This window comes from Cynara cardunculus (genome assembly GCF_001531365.2).
Source record: "Cynara cardunculus var. scolymus isolate 2C chromosome LG 12, CcrdV1, whole genome shotgun sequence".
Taxonomy (NCBI): Eukaryota; Viridiplantae; Streptophyta; class Magnoliopsida; order Asterales; family Asteraceae; genus Cynara; species Cynara cardunculus.
In genome coordinates this window covers 4,569,842-4,587,341 of record NC_037539.1, presented here as the reverse complement: position 1 = coordinate 4,587,341, position 17,500 = coordinate 4,569,842, and positions in this window count along the sequence as shown.

Sequence of the window (17,500 nt, the reverse complement as noted above, 5' to 3'; positions counted from 1 at the left end):
TTTATGATAAAAACTTGCATGATCTTCATGTGCTTAATACAATAATTTTAAAAATATAATCATAGTTTTCGTATCATATTTTATTCAGTAATATTTGAAGTATACAAAGTCAAAGTTGGCATTTATTTGATATATACGCCACACATTTTTGCACCGTTTTTGCTTTATATGTGATGTTTTTAGTTGTATATATTTTCAATTTAAATTAAAAAAAAAACCCATTTAAATTTGATATAAGATTAAAAAAAATGAACCGACAAGTAAATAAGATAGAGCCAAAAAAAAATACAAAAATAGCTTATATTAAAAGTAATTAAACGCAATAATATATCTTTTAAAAATATACGACATTAATTTATATGTAGATGCGAATGTGTACAGCGAATTTACGGACTCCAATCACCCAAAAAGAATGCAACATATCTCATTTCAACGTAGGACTTGGAGGGTTAGACGTACATTTTAACAAGCATTCACTTAGCTATACCTTATTTTCTCTTTGTCTTAAGCTAAATCCATTTTATATTAATATCTAAATGATTCTTATATTTACCAAGGGGAACATTAAAATAAATTAGAAGGATACTCGTGTAATGTAGCAAAATACATCTCGATTTTAATGTATAGTTTTATATGTTGTGTGTTATAATTCGATTTTATGTGGTTTTGATAAAACGAAATTGTTTTTATGTTTGAATGAAATATAAATTTAAAAAAATAATCGATATTAGTATCAATCAAATTAAGTATTTGAAAAGTCTTGTTTTGTGTAATTTTTTTAATTCAATTTTTATCATAATTTAATTGAAGTTTAACAAAGAACTATTTTTTTTAATAAAATATTTTTTTAAGATAATAATTAAGTATTTTGTTAAAACTTAATGATTATCTTGATTATATTTTAGATTTTTTATATTTAAAATGATGTTTATTATGTATTTGATTATGTTTATCTGTAGTTAGTTACACGAATTTAAACATGAAGCTTTAATAAGATGTACTCACGCACATTCTACTTGTAATATTGAATTTTAAGTAATATGCATAAATAAACAGTACTTTGTGCATAAAAATGGTTTTTACAAGTTTTTGTCAAATGTTTTATAATATAGTATAGATATATAGATAACACAGATTTCTTTATCCATAAAAAGTTAAATAGTCCAAATTAATTAATTCATATTTTTCATAATAATCGATGAAAGATTCATATTAAACCGTTTGACTATAATTTCATGTTGCAAAAAACTAAACTGTACTAGTTCACTTTATAAACGGATTTATCGTCGTAAGGTCCAAAACTGAACATTTAATGCATTGGGCTTTTTTATCATTTGTTGTTAGCTCTATTTCACCTTATTGGGCTTTTTATATCATTTGTTGTTAGCTCTATCTATTTCACCTTATTGGGCTTTTTTTATCATTTGTTGTTAGCTCTATTTCACCTTATTGGGCTTTTTTTTTTAAATAAAACGGACAAAACTTTGACTCAATTTCTTTTTGTATAATGGAGAGTTTTAACTTTTAAGTGGGGATTTTAATTAAATCAAAAGTAAATTTTAATTTTGATCCTTGAGGTTTAATCAAGCATTTTAAATCGGGTCCTGAATTTTGATAAGTCTAAAAATCATCCTGCATTCTGCTTTGAAAATGGTCTCTAGTCATTAACTCTGTTAAAAAAATTGTTAAGGAAAGGGCATTTCAGTCTTTTTCAAATTTTCTTTGCCTTTTATTCTCTTTATTTCTTTCTTAAAATATATGTATACATGTGTATATAGGGAAGAGCGTTTCATTTTTTACGAAAATACATAGACACTTTCTAACCATATATATCACTTAGTTTAATAATTAATAATAAAAATGAAAATAATAAAGCAATTAATGTCATATGTAATATAACAATCTCATTCCTATAATTCCTCCCAAACAGTTATCTCTGATTTTATCACTGCAACTTCTCACCTTTTTCTTAACAACCATATAAAACATTAAAAAAAATCAAATAAATCCGCTTTTAAATAATTCAAATATCACATGTAATATATTTTATGTTTTATCGTTATTTTTTCTTCAATATTAATATAGATCCACTTTAAAATTCATAATTTTATGGATTTTTTCACATATTTTACAGTGTTATAAGATGAACGTCTAAAAAAAATACCATTTTAATCAAATATCACATGTCATAATATACAAACATGTATCTATTACTCATATCACATGTGATTATACATGTTAAAACAAATGAATTTATTATCAATCACATGTGATAATGTATTGAGTAAAATATGTGAAACGAATTTTTAAAAAATCACAATTAATTACCCTTTTTTGACTGGTTTTTTCATATCTTTTCATGATTTTATTATTTTGTTGGCAATTTTTTTCACAGTTTTCATCAGAATATCGCATGTGATAATACATGTTAAAATACATAAATTTAGTACCAATCACATGTTCTAACATATGGACCAAAACACACGACATGAATATATTACCAATATCATTTATGGTTATGTTCATTGAACAAATAAATGAATGTAATACAAATCTCACGTGTTAAATATAATACAAATATCATATGTTTTTTTTAGAAAGGCAAAAAGGAAGGACAAGGAAGAGAGCTTCGGCATGGCCATCACCCTCACCAAGCCAACCAATATATTAAAAAGAAAAGATCTAGCAAGAAGCTAGACCCCAGGAGATACAAAAAGACCAACATACAAGCAAGAACAAAAATAAAACCAAGCTGCCCCAGACAAAAGATAGAGGCAAAACCCGACAGAGAAAGAGACTAAGCAAGATAAGGAGAGGTAGACCAACTATCTCAATTAAGTTCAAACTTACGATTCCTATTGCCCATCCATAATTTAGATAAATTCTGAATACAAATATCATATGTAAGATACAAAATGCATAAAAAATAATACAAATAACACAGAATATCCATTTGCTTGAACCTAGGGGCCGTTTACCAAACACTTGCTTACCGGTAAATTTAATACTATCATTTACTTACCCGATAAGATTTTAGTCTACCAAAACGGTATCGTACGCAACAATTAACCTGGTAAGCGCTTACCGTGGTAAGAGTTGTCGTCCTCACTTACCGGGTAAGATTATTGGTATTTGTCTCGTCCTTACCAGGTAAGACTCTTGGTCTTTGTCTCGCTCTTACCAGATACGATTTTTGGTCCTTAGCATATTCATCCAGTAAGATAATGCAACTTGATGTTCACTTACCCGAGTAAGTGTTCGGTAAACAACCCCCTAGTATGTTTTCTCTTGGGCCTTTCAAGTTTCTAAATTTGTTTTGGGCCGATGTATTGTACATGGTACTATGGTAGTGAAACAGTGGTAGGCTAATAAATTGGACACTCAACATTATGTTACCAAATAATTACTTACTTACCGGGTAGATTTTATTCATTAAAACGCATCGTATGCAACAATTTATCCCGGTAAGCACTAACCATGGTAAGAGCAGTCACCCTCGCTTACCGGGTAAGACTCTCGATTATTGTCTTCGCTCTTACCGGATAAGATTCTTAGTCCGTATCATATTCATCCGGTAAAATAAAGTGAATTGGTAAGTGCTCACCCGGGTAATCGTTTGGTAAACGGCACCTTAGTTCAATTTATTTAGTAGTGAAATTAAACCCGTTTTTTTTAGTATTAAACCAGTTTATTTAAGTTATATAAATTGACACTTTTATTGTTTTATTTTTGGTATAAAATGTTACGATTGGATTAGGGAACATTTGTTTTATTATTTGGTGTTCATGTAAATTGCAAGAAAAAACCAATTTATTTAATAGGAAAGGATTATTAAAAAGTTAATAATATTTCACGAGTAAATGGAAATGTAAAATATTGTATTAATAAATAATATAATATAAATTATTGTGAAATATGTAATGGTTAAATATACCGATTACCAAGTGTTATTATAAGGATTATCGAGATTAACTTACGATTTTCCAACTTTAAAGGTGATGCTTTGTATGATGCTTTTTACAAAAATAAGATATATATGCTAAAATAAGATACATGCAAGGAATGATGTTGCGAGGTATTATGTGGTGCTTCACGGTTAAAGCCACAAATATTGACCAGATAAAGAGTTATGATCACTTCTTTACTTCTCAAATGAACATTTCCGTGTATGTGTGTGTGTGTGTGCATATATATATATATATATATATATATATATATATATATATATATATATATTGGCTTAATCATTTGAGAACTTATTAAATTATGACAATCTTGAGAACTTGTGCATCATTTGTTATCTCATATGATTTTTTTTCTATCTAGGCATACTACTTAATGTATTAATTAAGTATATATATGTTTTACAGTATGTTTGTTTTGTATGTATTCATTTTACAACATGAAACCTTTTTATGTGTATTTTGTGTTTCATAAACACATCAAAAAGCTTCACATTGTGAACCGCGCATATGTGAAACAAACACATTGTGAAACAAATATATGTTAATTAATATTTTAAATCCTAGTCTTTCTAGATGGAAAAATAATAATATGAAATAACATATGATGCACAAGTTTTCAAGGTTATCACAATATCATAGGTTCTCAAAAGAAGGCCCCTATATATATATATAGACGAAAGATCGTGTGAGAATAAAAGTTAATGTGAGAAGTGTTTGAACCCTTGATCATTTTTAATCTTATCAATTCATGAATTGCATTTTAGAAGGAATTGATCTGGTGTATCTCATTAATGTTGATCTTATGTTTTTCTTCAATTATGATGGATTCAAGAATGGAGATCGATCCTTGCTTACCCTTCTTAGTTTTAACCTTAACTTTCATTCTCATCGAAACTCAACCTATATATGTATGTATGTGACGTGAATGTTAGAAAAGATGTTGCATGAACATTTTAAATGATATGCATGAGTTTTCTTGTTGTCCACGAGTGGAAATGCTTAGGACGTCAGGGTTGAGATGAAAATGGTTTCAATATATGTGATATGTTCATGCATTTGAAACGTAATGAGTGATTTATAGTAATTATCAGATGTAACTATATGGTGCATATAACACAAAATGGAGATCTACGGTATGAAAATGATTTTATGATATGCATTATTTTTAGTATTGCAATACGCAAATGATGCTTTACAATTATTGTATCCCTCTTAAAAAAATATATTTTTTCCCTCTTATAAAAATTTATGATTTCATATAGCTTTTGGCTAACTGTTTTTACTTTAAAATTAGTACCTGCTATCTTAGTACCTGGTATCCTATGAAGTTCAAAACATAAGGAGAAGATCTAAGAATAGGTAAAAATTAGCTGAGATGTTGAAGTTCTAGCACCTATGCTTAAAAAGGGACCGAAAATGCTTAATATTGATGTAAGCTTTCGATCGTAAGAATAAGATCATTACGGTGTATAGAACGTTTATTGTGACTTTGTGAATAATAGCATGGAAAAGTGGGTATCACATTGTGGGACCAAACCCAGAAAGACATGTCATATTAGTAATATGTTATACGTTGACAATGATAAGACGTAGCAATCTTTTAATTTGCGTCATGTGATACAAATTCAAATTAAAATGTTACCAATTGCAATAACGGATAGATTTTTCAAAATACGATACTACAATAACGAAATTCATGAAATAGGTTGCTATTTTGTATTTCAACCTCTTTTGGTCAATAAATATGACATCTTGTAACCTCGGATATCAAGGTTTTGATATATTTTCAAAAAGAATATAACATTATTGGCTCGTTTAACTTGACTCTCTCGAGTTCTTGAAAATCATTTAGGGTGCGTTTGGTGCGCAGACAGGACAGGACAGGACAGGACAGAACTGGTTAAAATGACCGATTTACCCCTAACGTTATTTTGCTTCTATACTAAGTTAAAATACAGGCAAATAACAAACATTCTATATGCTAATGATCAAGAGATGCGAATCGGATGCAAGACAGCAGAACCCAATCAAAATCGAAAGATATAACCAAAATTAATACAAGATGCAAGACAACAGAACCCAATCGAAATCGAAGAACCCATCTGTTTCATATGTATCGATTAAAACGAAGAACACAATCGAAATCGAAGAACCCATTGCCCTTACTATGTGCATCTGATCAACAATCCAATCAATCGAACACGATTCAATCCTCGATTTCTACTAATTTACACAAGCACCAGAAGTAACTATACATATATATATATATATATATATATATACACGATTCTCAATCCTCGATTTCCACCGATTTACAGAGAACGGATTAGGGAACAGTCGCGATTAGGGATTTGAGGCGATGAAAAGGGTTATGGAGAGAAGAGAAGCAACAGTCGCGATGATGTCGCCGTCGATGGGGAGCTCGCCGGACGTCGATTGGAGCTCGGCGTCAACAGATGTCGTCGTCGATGGACAGAACAGTGATGGAGATGGAGGCGATGGAGGCGAGGGTTCTTTATCCAGCCGGGTGAGAAAAGGGGTAAAGAGGGAAAAAGATTTGAGTTCCACTTAGTTCCAGGGGTGTAGGTGGAACACGCGTGTCCAAGGTTTGTCCAAGTTAGTTCTAGTTAGTTCCATATTCAGTCACGCCAAACGTAGGATAAATTTGTTCTGTTCTGTCATGTTCTACTCTGTCCAGCATACCAAACACACCCTTAAAGATAACATAAAAGTCCTAATTCAAGTCATATCTATCTGTATTATTAATAAACCATAAGACTTTTAGACGAATAAAAAGATTTAGTCCAACAGGTAACGAACAAAGTTTTATAATTCAAGTAAAATGAAAATTTGCACTTCTTTAAAATCTCTTTGTGAGGTCACTTCCGTGGCTTCATTGTCTCCCCAAATTCGCCACGAAGCTTGAAGAATTATTTTTTTATTAGAGAGAGAGAGAAATGAGGTTACTTTATAAACTACGTTATTTGTATAAATTGTACAAATCTCATTCAATTAATAATAATTTTTTATTTTATTTATTTTTTGTAATTATGAGAGGTTGATTAATCATTTTTATTGTGGATGGTGTTAATTATGGATTTTATCATCTTCATTATATTAATTTTGGAGAAACATATGAAACAGTTTCATTAAAATTTCATAACCATATATGAAACAACTTAATCAAGAAAAAGTATTATATGAAATAATTTCAAAAGATTAAACAATTTCATGAGAAAAATTTATAAAATTAAACAATGAAATCAACGGATGATGGTGGTTTGTATATATATATATATATATATATATATATATATATATGCGCCTAATCAAATGAGAACTAATTAGTTTGTGGTAACTATGAGATCCAACATAAGCCAATCATTTAAAATAAAATAAAAGGATAAATTTAGGTTAATTATTCAATTTACTATAATTAGTTTAATATTTCAATTTACTTTAGTTAGATTAATTACTTTATTGTATATATATATACACACACACAGGGACCAAAATCCGGTGGCCTCCTCCAGCAAGTGATGACTTCCTCCGGTCATCTTGTCCGACCAAGACGTCGTCTTCGACGACCTTCTCTCTTCCCTCATCCCCGCTACTGACTACCATCTACATCGACACTCCCCTCGATCTCCCCCTCAAATGCCCTCATCGAGTGATACAGTAGTGGTACTACAGTTGGTATCATATTGATCTCGAAGTTTACTTAGTGTGTTTTGGATATCACATTGTGTATCTTGGTGTATTTTGGGTATCCCGTGGTGTTCACTGAAATAAGGTTTACCGGAGGCTGGAAACAGGAGAGAAAGACAGAGGAGAGATTAAAAAATAATAATGCCTAAAATGTCTTTTAATTAAAAATTTAAATCAAATTACCAAAAATATTAGTTTCTTAATTTATCCATTGATTTGTGGTTGAAATTGAATCTCACAGTTATCACAAACTAATTAGTTCTTTCTTGAATGGACCGCTCCCCTCTCTCTCTCTCTCTCTCTCTCTCTCTCTATATATATATATATATATATATATATAATATTTCAAATACAACTTTGTCCATTTGTACAACCAATACAACTCAATTAATTGAGATATTTATGGAAATGATAAAGTTTGTTTATTATGATTTGAATATTTATGGAAGATGACTAGAGTTCATTAATTATGATCAATACTTTATATTATGAAACAATAAAAACTTTTATGAAATCACATATTCATCAAATTAAATGGACGATTGAGATTGAGTTATATTGGTTGTACAAATGTAAAGGGTTGTATAATAACCAACCTCTATATATATCTATATATATATATATATATATATATAGGGATGTTATTCTACACCCTTTGCCATTCATACACCATATACAACCCTCATCTCAACCATTCAATTTTTAATCAATTAATTGTTTCCTAATATAAAGTATTAATCATAATTAATAAACTCTATTCATATTCCATAAATATTCAAATCATAATAAATGAACTCCAATCATTTCTATAAATATCTCAATTAATTGGATTGCAAAGGTTGTACAAATGCATAAGGTTGTAAAAGAAATATACCCTATATATATATATATATATATATATATATATAGGTTGGTTATTATACAACTCTTGTTATTTGTGCAACCAATATAATTCAATCTCAAACGTCCATTTCATTTGATTAATATGTGATTTTATAGAGATTTTGATTATTTCCTAATATAAAGTATTAATCATAATTAATGAACCGTATACATCTTCCATAAATATTTAAATCATAATAAATGAACTCTAATCATTTCCATAAATATTTCAATTTATTGGATTGCATGGGTTGTACAAATACGATATGTTGTATTTGAAATAAACCCTGTATATATATATTGTATTCCCATCATATCATATGGTGGTCACACGCATGGTAAGTTTGGTCCCATGACACACTTTTATTTATTTGACCTTTTTAGGACTTCCTTTTTTAATTAATTTCTTTTCTTTTTCTTCCTATAATTCCTTAACCATGGATTTGATGATAGCTATGCCACCATCACCACCACCACCACCCATTAACTTCTGGGGTTTATTATGATGTCATTCTCACGCTCTAATGACGTTTTATCCAACCTTACTTAATTAATAGGTTTTTTATTTGTCTTTTTAATAACATAGTTGGAACATCTCCAATATACTCTTTACAATAATAAAATAGAGATTTTGAAACGAAACTAACCGTTATAACATGGTTTGTAATATAAATCAATAATTTGAAATCGACAAGTGCTTCTAGCATTCGTAAAACATTCAAACTATCATATTCTAGCAACGCCAAAGTATCTTTATCTTTTGAAATGACCTACATGTGTTACGTAATAAACGTGCATACTACCTCTGTGTCACAACGTATATACATATGTGGGGAGATTGAAATAAGAAAGACAAAAAAGATTGAGAACACGAGAAGAAATGATTCATATGTGAATGATTTGTAAATCCATTTGAAGATGCATATATGAATCAACTTTTGTTTACCTATGAATAATTCTTTGAAGATGTATATGTGAAAGAAAATATCATTTACCAATAATTCACATATGAATTATTGCCTTCTCCTCACGTTCTAAACGTTTTTACCTTTCTCGTTTGAACCATCTCCTACTTATATATGCATGGACGATCCACTAAGAAAAAACTGATTGCCCGTGCAACCATTGATATCGTCTATCGTAATGAAAACATCTTACAATCCTTACCGGTGCTACCATTGTAATTTGTTTTGTGCTACCACTGGATATTGTCGGAAATGCCCAGTTTTCTAGCAGTGCTACTGGTATATTGAAATTTAAATTTGATTTTTTATGGTTAACAATGGTATAACATAGAAATCCATATCAGTTCTTTATTATTTTTTGTTTTATTTAATTTTTTTAATAATTATAATCAGTGTTTTTTCTAATCCACCACTGTATACATGTACAAAATACAATTACCTGAATGCATGCTATTATCTATATAATTACCTCACCTGATTGCATGCTGGTCAAAGTGTTTAAGCATGACACTTGTTGTACCCTCTATATTTTACCAAGCAACTTGGTGTTTTTTAACACCCTGACATGTAATGGGTAATCTTTTTTATACTTTATAAGTAAAAGAATAAACTTCGTTTTTGGTCCCTAATGTTTATCAATTTCAATGGATACCGTTCTTAAATTTTTTAAACTCGGATTTGGTCCTTTACGTTGTCAATTGCAATGGTTTTGGTCCCTTAGTCTAACGGCCGTTAATTTTTTTCATTAAGTCAAGTTAAATGAAGAATATTTTGGTCATTTTACCTCTTTTCTACTAAAATTAAAAAATATATATATTTATGATATATATTATAAAATTTATTAGTTGTAAAATAAAAACAATAACACACCCCCTCTCCCCCAATTTTTTTTTGTTTCCCCAACTACCTCCTCTTATAGTGATCAAGTGAGAGACAGAGAGATCGAGAATAGATCTAGCTACAACAGAGAATGGATCAAAAGAAAAAGAAAAGATCTAGATCGAGGGAGATCCATCACTAGGACAAGACTACTCCGGCTACACTCTCGACGAACTATCCATCTCATTTCCATTTTCGTTTGATTTAGGTTTTTGTATGATTAATGGTTTTGGGTTTTGATTTTGGGATTAATTTAGGTCTAGGGTTTTAAGGTATTGATTTTAATTTAAATTCTGTATCCCCTTGAGATTTTTGAGTTTGGACATCTATTTCAATTAAGGCATTGTTGGGCAAAAATAAGTTAATTTTTTTTTCAGGTACGCATTTGAATGGACATATACTAGCTTATAAGATACTTGTTGAAACGTTGTTTGAGTAGCTTATAAGATTTTTTTTTTTTTTTTTATCATTTTTTCGATTATAACTCTTATTAATATTAGTTACTATTTATTACTAATTACATATATATATATATAAACTATTAATAAATAAAAATTAATCTTTACTAATATTAAAAAATACTAATTAATATCAGTTGAATATTTTTGATTAATTTTAATTATACATTATATATTAATATTAATGATATATTATTGTTTTTAATTATTATCTAATATATTTAGTTATCAAAAAACAAATATAACAATTTTACTAATGTTTATGTAAGTTACATAAATATTAAAATTATATTTATTTTGATTCATAGATAATGAAATTATGTTAAATTATTTTAATAAAACATTTAAATTAATTATTAATTATATTTTTTTTTTGAAAAATAACTAATTATTTAGGATATATAAGGTTGACCAATTTTGTTTTATTCATATTATACGTCATAGTTATTTAAAGTCACAAATTAATATAAATTTGTTTTAACAAATCCAAAATTTATAATATATATCATAATCATTTTAAAATCATTTTAATTAATATATTATATTATTTTAATTTTTATCACTAACTTCTTTCTATTAATGTATTATATTATTTAATATTGTTTTAATTATATCATAAAATATTGTAATTGACTAATTTTTTAAGATGTTTGTTTTGATAATTTTACATGTTTATCAACTAGTTTTTACCAAACAATGATTTGATCATCAGCTAACTTATCAACCATCTGCTAGCTTATAAGTTAGCTCGTCAAATATACCCTAAGGCCTTAAATACCTCTTCTTTTGGTTTGGATTTGTGATTGTGGTGGATGATGGTGGATGTTGGTTAACGGTGATGGATGGTGATTAACGATAATGGTTGGTGGTGATTTTGGGTTTATATTATATAATATATTTTTAAACTTCAATAAAAAAAAACTAAGAAGTATGTAAAATGACAAACATACCCTTCATTAAACTGGATTTAACTAAAAAAATTAGCGTCCTTTAATGAGAGGGACGAAATGTGGGTAATTAAAAACATGAGGGATCAAATCCGAATTTTTAAAGTCTAAAGATGATATTCATTGAAAATAACAATTAAACGTTAAGAATCGACAGTGAACTTTACTCTAAATAAAATTAAAATTCAGAATTTTATAAATTATCTTTATTCACAAGTTCAAGATTCAACTGAACCAAACAAATACTAATCGACAAATATTTTATATAACTAAATAAACTTGTTATCAAATATAAATAGATTGATATAATAACTTTTTATTTGAGTTGGAAAATAATGAAGAATATATATCCGGTTATGATTAATGTACTTTTTTTATTACAACAAAATTAGGATTATATATCAGTAAACATTAGATTTTTATTATCGGAATTTTCTGAAAAAAAACCAGTGATGAATTTTCGGTGTCCCTCAATGATTGAAATAGAATTCCAAATGAATTTTTAGCAGATTTTTTCAGAAATTCGTCGGAAAATGTGTTATTTAACGCAAAAAATAACTAACATTAACTAATTAAAATTTGTGGAGGATATTAATTAATTAATTAACTAAAATGGGACAACAAATCTGTCACAAATTTTAATTAATTTAAAAAATACTTTTTTTGTTTTTAAAAAAATACAGGCAGATTTATTTTTAGCGAATTAGCAGCAGATTATGTGATCCATTGAATGTCCATTAGGGATTTAAAAATAAAAAATAATTTTTCGAATAAATTTGTGACGATTTTTTTATTTCTGCCCGTAATGTAATTAATTAAGTCAAAAAATTGGAAAAATAAAAAAATTAGTGGCGGAATTTCGACAGACGGAATCCGCCAGTGACCGTCAATCTGTCAGAAAGTCCATAAATCTTGTGTTACCAGCAAAGGTTTTATTAGCAGGAAAATTCGGAAATCTGCAAAAATCATGTTTTCCAACGGATTTTTCCACCGAAAAAGCCCTATGTTTAGTAGTGATAGCAACCCGTCAATTTCTGCTTTACAAGACATAATTTATAGAACTAAAAAAAAGCATCCTATATAAAAAGCGTTGTATAATTTTATAGAACAATTTTGAACGTTTTAACAAACTTTTTAGGATGAACTATTTTATAAGACATTTTTTAGAAAATGTCCTATAAACAAATCTTTTTATAAGATATTTTATCAAATAATATTCTATAAAATAACCCACACAACTTTTTTATTTAAAAGTCCTCAAAAATTGTGACGTCACCAAAAGAACGATAAAACTTATTATGACGTCTTTAGATAAGACGATTTATTTTTCGTCTTATAAATAAGTCTTATTAAACACTGTATTAGGATGTTTAGAAAATTTTGGGATCCTATAAACCCAATTTTATGGTGTGTAATTTTCTTCATACTCTTATCAACATAAACCTTCCTTTTCTAAAACTTTTAATAAATGCTTAATTTGATCTAATTTTAACATAAAACGATACATATAACAACCCTTATACCCACAAACCAAACACCCCAGTGAGAGATAAGAAACGATAATGATGATGAAAAATATGGTTCGATTTGATATAATATAAATTAATGGATGATACCTAAAATCCATTAATTTTTAGAAAGAAATGGAAATTTTATTCTCCTACATTTTTTATTTATTTTATTCTGATTTCTTAAAATAAACCCAAACACTTTAAGTGATTAGAGGATGTGAATGTGAATGTGAATAGTGAAGTGAATTTGGGCCACCAACCTAAGAAGAAATGGTTGTTTTTTATGGAAGGAAGAAGAAGAGGTTTAAGGACATCTTTAGGCCAACCACCAAACAAATGGCAGCACAACAATGCCTGCAAATATGTCAGCCCCAGAAAATATAAAATGGAAGGACACAACACAGGTGAGTAACCAGACTCATTTCTTGGATTTTACTTTTTTGCCATTTCCTTTTTCTTCAAAGGAACTGCTTAGAAAGTGCAGATGCATTTCACCCAAACAAGAAAGGGAACCCTTTTTCCTTGGGGGCACTTTAGTAAACATCTCTCTTTTTACAAGTACTTGATTGTTGTTATTTGACTAAAAAATAATTCATTATTCATAATCTGAACTGGCTTTGGCTTTGGCTTTGGCTTTGTATACGGAACTCGTCTTTCGTTTTTTTAAGAACCACATGTAAGAAAACATTTTATAGCTAACTCAATGATTGAAATTAATAGAAGAGTCGTTATATCACTATTCATTACAAAAAGAGTCTAGATGGATGTTGGCTCAATAATAATAATTAAGTTGTCTTATTATTTTAAGAAATGAAAAGTATCATATTATTCAACAACAAGGGTATTGTATGATTGGTTTGAGTTTCAAAGGTGAAGGTTCCAGGTTCAAATCTGAGGAGAAATAAAAATCCACTTGCAGTCATGGAGGTTCAAATCTAAGGAGAAATAAAAATCCACTTGCGGCCATTGAGGTTCAAATGCGGTGACTTTGGGCTACCCGTAAAGCAAGTGGTCATCTTGGATTAGTCGGCTCGTATAGCGGGTTGAATATCCAGGTTAATAGAAAATGTATCATATTATTCAGTATTTCGGTTGTTGTCGTTCATGTGTCATGTCTTCCTTATGAGGTTTGCATGATTTAAGTGTGTATGGATGCATTATGGAAATTTCAACAGCTATGTTAAAATGGAGAAAAAAAATTTAACAATTTTTTGGTTACAATAAATATGTTATTTTGTACGTTAAAATAGATAAAAGAGCAAAGACCTTATAAAAATCTTTAAATTTAAAGGAATCTCTAAATAGAAAAAATAAATATTATCTTAATACTTTCTACCAAAAAGAAGTATTGAAAATAAATGTTTAAAAGAAAAGAGTAATATTTTATTAAATAAATTGATTTTTTATATAATATAGTTAATGTTAAAATTACTAAAATAGAATAGTGTTGGAGTTGAGTTTAATTTATTTAGAGATTTTGACTTTTAATATTTTATTATAAAGAAAATATAACATAATTGTTACGGATATTTTTTTGGGGTTTTTTAATTATTGTTGGCCACGTTTTTTTATTTTGGATTGGTAGGCATACTTTTAATATTGTTGGCCTAATTTTTATTTTTTTTTGGATTGCTAGACATACCCCGTACAAGATTTTGTATTTATCCGACTACCTATTTTCATCACAAACCAAATTCAACGGTAAAACCATATAATTTTAAAATTTTAAGTTACATTTTATACTCTTACAATTACTTATCTAAACTACTTTATATCATTTTTACTTTTTCATTTTACACCCCTATCATATTAATATATATAATGTGTACTGATTAAAATATGTTAAAATCACTCTTCTTCTTTAACAAATTACATCACTATAATTGACTCATTAATACCTTTAAAATGAATTCAATATTAATATATTTTTAGACGTAATTATATTATTATATATTATAAATTGTGTGAAATCATTTTCGGTACTTATATTTTATATCTTTATAGTTATTTATTTAGTTTGTCTTGTGTCATTTACTTTTTCGTTTTTCATTTTACATTAATATCTTATCAACATACATAATCATATATTAACGGAAATACGTTAAAATGCATTTCTTTTTTTATACAAATTACGTCATTATAATCCTTTGTCAATACTGTTAAAATGAGTCAAATATTGAATATTTTTTAATTTAATCATACTTTTAAATATCATAAAGTACATAATTTTTGTTATAAATTATTTTTATATTACACTTTATACTTTGATAGTTACTTATTTAATTTGTATTATTTCTTCATTTTTCTTTTAACATTTTACATCATTTTCTTATTACCATACACGGTCATAATGTATTAACTTAATTATGTTTATTTTTCCTTACAAATTACACCATTATAATTTTTCTCGTTAATAATTTCAAAATAAGCTTGGTATTGAATATATTTGTATCTCATTATGTTGTTGTAATTAAAATATGATTAATGGTGTAAAATGAAAAAACAAATAAGTAAAAAAAATTAAATAAAAGTGTACTTGTGGTTTGAAACACTTAAACAAACTCAACCCAATTATGATGTATTTGAAAAAATCTCAATCCAAACCCAACCGTGTTTATTGGATTTTGTTGGCGGTTGACATCATTATTTTGAATAAGTATATGTCTTCGATCTTTGGTGACTTGGAAGTATTGTCCGTCGCTCGATTTAATAATGAATAATTGATACACAAGTACATACAACAAACGAATAAATTGTTGCAAAAGATGAAAATATGTATACATTATATATGTTGTCTTTCGCACAACCAAGATATAGGGTTGGGTTCATGTAAAAAATAAAATTATAGTGAGAAGCGTAAGAACAGATTTCCACTCATGGATCAATGCTAATTGAATGTCAACACTAATGAGTTGCATCGAAATGCACAAGATCAATTCGCTTCTAAAACACAATTCATGGGTGAGAGCTTTTGCTCATGGAGCTATATTTTTTATTAGGGATTACAATCCGTGAGATTAAAAGTGATAAAGGGTTTCAAATCTTTTCTTACAGTTTTAATCATAACTTTATTTCTCACATGATTATTCATCATAATGTATATATATATATATAATTATATATTGTTTAGTTTAATAAGTTTATATGTATAACTTAATGCAATTCTGTCGTTGCTAATAAATTTATATCATAAAATGGAGAACATTGTGTTCCAAAAATAACCAAAAGCGAGAAAAAGGCTCAAACCAGGTAAATATAATAAAATTTTATATTGCATACATATATAAATGAAATTTTATCAAAATTATATAATTATTAAAATAATAATCATAAATGTTATTATTAATTTCTTTTAATCTTAAAAATTATTTTAAATTTATAGTACTGGAAAATACATATTTTAGTTACTATATTATTAATATAAGAGAGTAAAAAAGAAATATCAAAGGGTCAAAATAATAAATCAAAAAATATAGGTAAACTGAAAATTATGAAAAGGGTTACAAATGAAAATAACTAACTGTATATTGTTTCTAGGGATTATTTGTATTTTAATGTAAGTGGTTGTTTGTTTACCTCTTAATAGTTTCATTAAGACACAGTCTTTGAATCGTTAAGAGATGAATCTTGTTTGGCAGAAAAAAAAGTCTGTCTCTCTCTGATTCTAAAACCCTCTGAATGATTATGTATCCAGGACATCCCTTAACCATTAAAAGCCCTAATTTCATTGTAAACAATTACCAAATAATTATATTTTATTTTATATTATATCATGAGAGTCTCTTAATTATTATGACTACTTAATGATTATTGACAAAACCATTAAGTAATTGCCAAACAGCCCTTAAATAGAATATCTAAAAATGTAGATTTTTATATGAAGGGAAGTGAATAAAATTTGTCTTTATTTTAAACTTTTTTCAATCATCTAAAAACATATTAATACTTTTTTAAAAATATAAAGTATTAGGCATGAATGAGAACATATTTTAAGCATTGTGTGGTAAATCGTAAATTAGATAACTTCTTTGAGTATATTTAGATGGATATAAGTTTATTTCTAAGTTAATTGAAATAGCTTTTTAGAATGTTATTGTTACTTTTTCAATTACAACCCTGAGTAATAATAAATGTTAGTTTATTACTATTAATTGTTAAATTGTTAACTAATTTTTATTATACATC